This window comes from Hemitrygon akajei, unplaced genomic scaffold (genome assembly GCF_048418815.1).
Source record: "Hemitrygon akajei unplaced genomic scaffold, sHemAka1.3 Scf000111, whole genome shotgun sequence".
Taxonomy (NCBI): Eukaryota; Metazoa; Chordata; class Chondrichthyes; order Myliobatiformes; family Dasyatidae; genus Hemitrygon; species Hemitrygon akajei.
This window is the reverse complement of record NW_027331997.1, coordinates 60,135-67,797: the sequence shown is the minus strand read 5'-3', so window position 1 is coordinate 67,797 and position 7,663 is coordinate 60,135. Positions and strand designations below refer to the sequence as shown.

The following is a 7,663-nucleotide window of genomic DNA, read 5'->3' as shown; positions in this document are numbered from 1 at the left end:
ATAACTGGAAAATAAATGAGTAACTGGCCCTCAGTTCGGGGCTCACGGCCAACATCGGATCTCCACGCTCGGGATCGGTCTCAATACTCACAAATAGAAAAGTGATATCTTCAGCCTGGAGACAGTAATCCGGATCCCCAGCTCCCCGAGATAGGAGACGCGAAGCCTTTCTCGATCCCGCAGACTTCAGCACCGAGCGTTAGGGAAAACAACACACACCCGGAGACAGTGAGCATGCGCGAAGTGTGGTACGTCATCAAGAGGGCGGGGCCTCATAAACGGATGCGCGATGTTGCCCTCCTGCGGTTTAATGGGGGGGGGGGGGTGTGGTAAACTGGATCACGTGACCCCAGCCAGAGATCCAGTTACCCACCACTCTGTGGAAAGAAGCAAACTTGCCGCTCACATCTCTTCTCACCTTAAATGTATTAGACATTTCAACCCTCAGGAAAAATATATCTATTCCTCCCGTAATCTTATAAACGTCCATCCAGTCTCACCCCAGCCTGCGCCGCTCTGGAGTAAACAACACAAGTTTGTCCAGCCTCTCGTTATAGCTCATGCCCTCTAATCCAGGCAGTGTCCTGGTAAACCTCTTCTGAACCCTATCGGAAGCCCCGGCATCCTTCCGAGAATGGGGGCGGCCAGAACTGTATGAAACATGCCAGATGTGGTCTAACTAGTTTTATAAAATTGTTGTTACGAACTGTGACGTTTTAGAAACGAACCAGCAGCAATAGAGTTCACACTGGAGTCTGGTTTTGATGTTAATACCACTTTCTTTATTGGTCTCTACTTATAACATAGTAACTTAACGAAATAAAGGAAAGTTAGCAGTGTTAACTGTATAAATGTGTAAATATTACTCCCAGACTATCGAGCCTGAGGGAACAAAGCTCAGAGTCTGGAGATGGTAAAGTAGGAAAGTTCAGAAATCCACGGAATAAATGATGGTGGAGAGATATTTGTAATCCAGGGTGAAACGTAGAGAAACGGCCGTTACATCAAAATAACCGTCGACGAAGTTCTTTTCCGTTGAATCCGTCCACATACGAGTTATCAGCGAAAGTGACCTGTCACAGGAATACCGTCTTCCAGGGGTTACCACACAACATACCCAGGCAAGGGTTAACACAAGATATTCCAAAATCCACTCCTATGGATCATACGAAGTGACAGCCACACACATTCGTTGTGGTTTCGTGTACCGATGTTCAACCCACTCGTGGGCATAGGAGAGTTCCAAGCCTCAGCTGCGACTAACTGAAGCGATCAGCTTTTTTCAGTCTCTCTCTCTGTCTTTAGACTGGCCGACTGCCTGTCTGCAGATCGCTCTCTCTCTCTCTTATGGTTCTGTCCACAGTCAGCGCTGTCAGCCTGTGACTGACGTCATAGTCCCACCTCCTCACGCCGGCGCTCTTAAAGAAACAGTCACAGTACGACCGCAGGCTCATAACAGCTGCAACACAACTTCCCGACCTTTGAACTCAATGCTTCAACTAATAAAGACAACCATGCCATTTGCCTTCTTAACCATCGATCAATCTGTGCAGTCTCTTTCAGGGAGCGATGAACTTGGAGTCTAAGATCCCTCTGATCATCAACACTGTTCAGGGTTTTGCATTTAACAGTGTACTGTCTCATAGATTCGACCTACCGAGCTGTCAAGATGATCATCACTAATCAAATCTCACCGAGATTTCTCAGGTCCTGTTGAATTTATTGCCAAGTGCACAAGTACGGGAAGGTAGAGGTATAGAGAAACACTGACTTGTGGCAGCATCACAGGCAAGTACATTCAGATAACACACGGAACACAATTTATACGATTCTCTGTCAGTAACAATCTATAAATATGTTTTATGTCATTAACGATATATAAAATACATTGTGTCATGATCAATATCAAAATGTGCATTTTGTGTCAATAACAGACTTGGAAATGTTGAATGTGCTCCCTGTCTCCATTCCTCCTGTAATCCACAACCAGCTCCTTTGTTTTTGTCACAATGAGGGAGAGGTTGTTTTTTTGACCCCGCTGTGTCGGGTGATGACTTCTTCTCTATACGCTGCCTCGTTATTGTTTGGGATTCGGTCGATCAGTGTAGTGCCGTCAGCAAATTTAATTAGCAGATTGGAACCCGCCACTGCAGCCCCACAGTGCACTATGTACTGAATGCAAAGCTGCGAAATTGCTTGTGAATAGCCTCCCCTCCCCCAACTCCACTCTTTCTGCGTCACCAGCAGACTGGGGCATCTCACATCTCGCTGCCTCCGCCAGGATATTAAACTGTGAACAACTGTGGTCAGGGACTGATCTCTGGGGTACACCAAACGCTACCTCTTTCCAGTCTGAAAACGACCCACTCATCCAGACACACAGTACCGGCAGTTTATCGATCTCCAACGAAAAAGCCTAATCACCTACTCCTGAGCTTCAGTACCATTGCTAACTCTGACTTTACCACCGTCAAATGCCGGGAGGGACATAATAATCAGAGTCTCTAGTCGCAGCCGTATAAATAAAATGTTATCTCAGTGGGTGTGTGGCGCATGCTCAGAATGCGAAGGAGACAGACAAACTGAGCCAAGTCAGACTGATGAAGGGGAGGAATGATCCATTTTGATACAGAGAGGGAAGCGAAGAGTTTGATATTGTGCCTGATGCAGGAACTGTGGGCAGTTAGAAAATGAAATCTTGTTCCTCTAAATTGTTTTGAGATGTGACAGTGTTTTAATCAGAAGGCATCATGGAGACTAAAATTATTTCAGTTGAAATGTCCTTCACCCACTGACGTGGTTTGTAAACTTTTAACAGTGTAGAAAATTAAAACGATTTGTGTATGGGAATCTCGAACACAACAGCACGTTAGTTCCGCTCTATCTGTCAGTTCACCAGCGCTTGAACACAAAGTACACTGCAGGTGCTGTGGTCAAAGCAACACGTACAAGACGCTGGAGGAACTCAACAGGTCGGGCAGCATCCGTGTAAATGAGCAGTCAACGTTTCGAGCCGAGACCGAAGACCGAGATCTACAGCTTCGCACTGGGAGGCGGCCGTTCACCTGTTCCGTGTGTGCGAAGAGACTCATTCAGTTAACCCACCTTGTGATGCTCCGGTGAGTTCACAATAAATAGAGGCCACATTTCTGTCCGGAGTGAGCAAAGAGTTTTACTCAATCATCCCAGCTGCTGCAACACCAGCAACTTCACATCAGGGAGGAAGTTCAAATCAGCTCCGTGTTAAATGTTTAACCATCACGGTGACTGAAGGCAGCTGCAGGTTCATGAGGGACTGTTACTGTCAGATTCTGCAGTTCTTGCGGCTGCTCATCGCACCCAGGACTGAATTCTGGTCACTGAGCATCGGAGGAGTCTGTTCTGCTGATGTTAGCCTTAAACTAGACTAGTGTTTAATATTGTGGATCTGTGAAAGATAAATCAGACTGTATCAAATCCCGTGTCTCGCTTGATAGGCCACTCGGCCCAGCTGGTCCCTGCCCATGTTTCTGTTCCATATCAGTATATGAAAATCTATCCCTGCCGTTCCCCTCTCACTCTCCCTGAGATGACAGGTTGCAAATAGTCACCACTCTGTGGGATAGGAGATTCCCCTTGAATTTCATAGAATCACAGAAATCTACAACATATTACCAATGCTTTGGCCCACAATGTTGTACCGACCATGTAACTTACTCTAGATCTGCTTAGAATTACCCTACCGCATAGCCCTCTATTTTCCTAAGCTCCATGTACCTATCTAAGAGTCTCTTAAAAGACCCTATTGTATCCGCCTCTACCACCGTCGCTGGCAGTGCATTCCACACGCACACACCACTCTTTGCTTAAAAAACTTAGCTCTGACATCTCCTCTGTACCTACTTCCAAGCAGCTTAACCCTATTCCCCCTCGTGTTAGCCGTTTCTGCCCTGGGGAAAAGCCTCTGTCTATCCACACGACCAATGCCTCTCATCATCTTATACATCTGCATGAAATCCCTGCATGATTTTCTCCAGGCTGAATAAGACGATGAGCTTACTGTGGTTGTGACGTTCTTCAGGGCTCTGGACGAAGTTGGTTAAACTCCTTCTTCCCTGCTCTTTTCAACGTTTTGGGTCATTTTCACCAATTTTAAAGGACTGTGCCTCAGACAGCTGGGTTGTTGCAATTGTTACGTACCAGCAGCAACAGATCACTAATGGAGTCTGGTTTCGATGTTAAAACCAATATCTTCATTAGTATTGTGACGGGGTCTGAATTACCCCTATGAAGTGTGTTTTTGAAAAGACAGAGGGAGTTGTTGTTCAACACCGAACACTTTGTTGGAGAGAGAGAGAGTGGGGGGAGGGGGGAGAGAGAGAGAGAGAGAGAGAGAGAGAGAGAGGAGAGAGAGAGAGAGAGAGAGAGAGGGAGAGAGAGAGAGAGAGAGAGGAGGAGAGAGAGAGAGAGAGAGAGAGAGAGAGAGATGAGAGAGAGAGAGAGAGAGAGAGAGAGAGAGAGAGAGAGAGAGAGAGAGAGAGAGAGAGAGAGAGATGGTATCTCTGCAAGCTTGTTTACACTTTTTACAAGGACACTGTCAGCTTCTGTGTTCTTACATAGAGAGAAGGGAGGAACTGTTTGATGGACAGCTGGGGGTCAGCACGGTGAGATAAGTAGGAGGTCCGCTGATAGACCTCCAGACACATGGTTTTGGACACTGAATGAGCTTTGTTGTGTCCACAGAAAAAGGTGGACTTTGGAAGATCGATCAGGAGCATCGATCAGTGGCTCTCGCAGTGTGAAAAGGCTGTGACCGGTGGGGAGTTATTCGTGTGCCCATCCCTCGCCTGGGTTAATAACTCCACCACAGAAGAACGGTCCCGTTTGTAGTGTCACAGTCGGTCACTTCCAAAGGGTTTCAGAGGACGACGGGACTATCGACGGCGTCAGCTTTCCTGAAGACTCAAACCTCTCCCTCTCTCTTTCTCCATCACTACTCGACTCAATCCCACGAACTGAACCGAACTTCACTCATCAACGTAAGACGGTATCCATTCACCCCGAGGCGTGAAGAAGCTTGGCTTTCCTATTACACACACACACACACAAACACACACACACACACACACACACACACACACACACACACCACACACACACACACACACACACACACACATACACACACACACACACACACACATATAATCATTGCTAACCTGTTTGATATATCTGCATTTATATTGCTGTATCGCGTAGTTACTAATAAATAGCATTAGTTTATAGCAATACCAGACTCCACGGTGTTTTCTATTTCTGCTGGTTCTTGACCTGTCACGGGGTACGTAACAGTATCTACTCCAAATATAAAAGATTAAAGGAAATAAACAGAAGTTAACAGTGTTATGCGTATATATAGCTCCCAAACTATCAAGCTTGGGAAACAATGCTTAAAGTCTTCAGATGGTAAAGTGGAAAAGTTCAGTAATCCACGGATAAGTGAGAGAGAGGAGAGCATTTGTAAATCCACACGAAAATGTAGAGAGAAGGCAATTACGAAGAATTCCACACACATTCCACGCTGGGTAAACGAAATAACAGTCGCCGAAGATCTTATCCGTCGATTAGTTCCGAAATCCGCTTAGAAATATCACCAGGTGACAGTCACAGGAATATCGTCTTCAAGTGGTTACCACAGAACACCCCGATTCCGGGTAAGGGCCAACAAAAGTGATACCACAGGATACTCCAGCAAATCCACACATATGGATGATACGAAGTGACAGTCACACATCCGTTGTGCACTGCGTGCCGATGATCAGATCAACCCAACCTTTTGGGCATGGAAGAGTTGCAGCCTATAGCAGTCACACGCTGAAGTTCCAACAGCTTGTCTCCCTCTCCCTCTCCCGCTCCCTCAGGCTGCCGCAGCTTGTGTCTGACGTCACAGCCCCGCCTCACTCAGGCACTTAAAGCGACATTCACAGTAAACGAACCTGCGGTCTCGTAACACAATGCACCTCTAAAGTCTGACAGCAGACTAGCGAGTGAATCTTCGATGGTGCAGAGTCAGAAACCGAAGATTTGCCAGCCTGAGTCAGGGGCTCCAGAGAGAGATGGGGTCAGAGGAGGAGGACGAATAAGTCCAGCAGGATGTGGTCAAAAGTGAAAGATTAGAAGCATTTGGAAACCGGTTGATCGAAAAAAAAGGTGGTTAATTTCTGCAAAACACAGGTGGAAATCAACAGATCAGGCAGAAATTTTGGAGAGGAATAAATAGAAAACGTTTAGACAGAGCCCCTTCAGCATGCCTAGACTGTGTACTCCGCTGCTTACTTGCTCTCTGAATTGCAGAGTTCCTCCAGCGTTTTGTGTGTGTGCGTCTCTGTATTTCCAGCAACTGCAGAATCTCCTGAGTTTTATATCTGCATTTTACTTTGGCATTAGATACACGTTGATATTGAGTATATTGCTTATGGGAGCCGCTTTCTGCGTTAAAAGCAGCTGCAGAATTTTCTATACACATTATAAAAAAAATGAGGTATGGACATTGAACCGGTGCTTGCAGAAATGTTTAATGGCACCGTGATTACCCATAGGGCAATGCGTTAAGAATTTCGCCGGCGCTGAAGCGCCAATGAACTGCGGCAGGCGTCAGGCTGAGGACGTCCCCGAGTATCACGCATGCGCGCAGTACACAGAAGGCCTTGAAAATGCTGCTGGTAAGAGCGATTCTCTGTGTTTTTATCTTAAACACCGACTTCGGGATAATTCCTGTGAAACCCGGACATCATAGTCCGCAACCCCGGGACAGTCCTGCCCTCTTCCCTCTCTCTCAGCCCCACGATCCGTACACGGACCCCGGGGAGCTTCCGGCTGATGAGGGAATGGGAACCGATGGATCTCTCAGACAGAGCTGAGCTCCAGCTATCTAAATGTAAGGATTAGGAACTCGGAGAAAGGGAACAAAATCTTTTACATCAGCAGTTGAGAAAATCGGCATTAGTACTCTTTTCCATAGATGCTGCCTGGCCTGCTGAGCTCCTCCAGTATTTTGTGTGTGTTGCTTCCTCTACCTCCTCTTGCTCTGGACTTTTCTACCGGTGAGAACATGTTTTGTCCCATTCTCTCTGGGTACGTAATTATATCAAACACCTTTGCCCTGGGCAACAAGTAGCTTTCACATCCCAAATGTGCCAGACTCCAGTGAGACAGACTACTGCCCTTCCCTTCATATACATTGGCATTGCATTCACTGAGTTCACCACCGTCAGTCATTGGGGGAGGGTTCAGGGGGAATATTTATGTAGAATACAGAAACTAGTGATGCCTGTTTGCATTTGGGAGATACAAAAGTTGCTGGAGAATTTGCAAGTGGGAAGAAGTGGAGTGATATTTGGAAATCTGACTTTTTAAAGCATAATTTAGCAAGGAAACCACATATGGGCAATGGGAAAAAGCTTTGGTGAGAAAATCCTCCATTTCCTGTTACAGGCCTGCTGCATAGGTTGTGTGAGAGTGCAGATGAACTCGATCAAACCCAGAGGAGATCAAAGTTCCTATTGACAGTGATTTGCTAGATGTTAAAATGAATACCTCTCTATATAAAATTCACTGTGCACATCTTGTCACTGGGTAAAAATTGGGTACAAGATTTATCTGCACACTGGTTATTACAAATTAG

At 46.2% G+C, this 7,663-nt stretch overlaps 1 protein-coding gene across 1 annotated transcript in view; it reads right to left on the bottom strand.

Annotated features, from left to right (window-relative positions):
• The window catches only part of LOC140723385 (uncharacterized), an 85,336-nt gene extending 85,116 nt beyond the window's left edge, over positions 1-220 (bottom strand). The window contains exon 1 of the mRNA XM_073037965.1: positions 92-220. The gene's annotated coding sequence lies outside the window, so the exon portion shown is untranslated. The remainder of the gene's footprint in view (positions 1-91) is intronic.
• Positions 221-7,663: the final 7,443 nt, after the last annotated feature.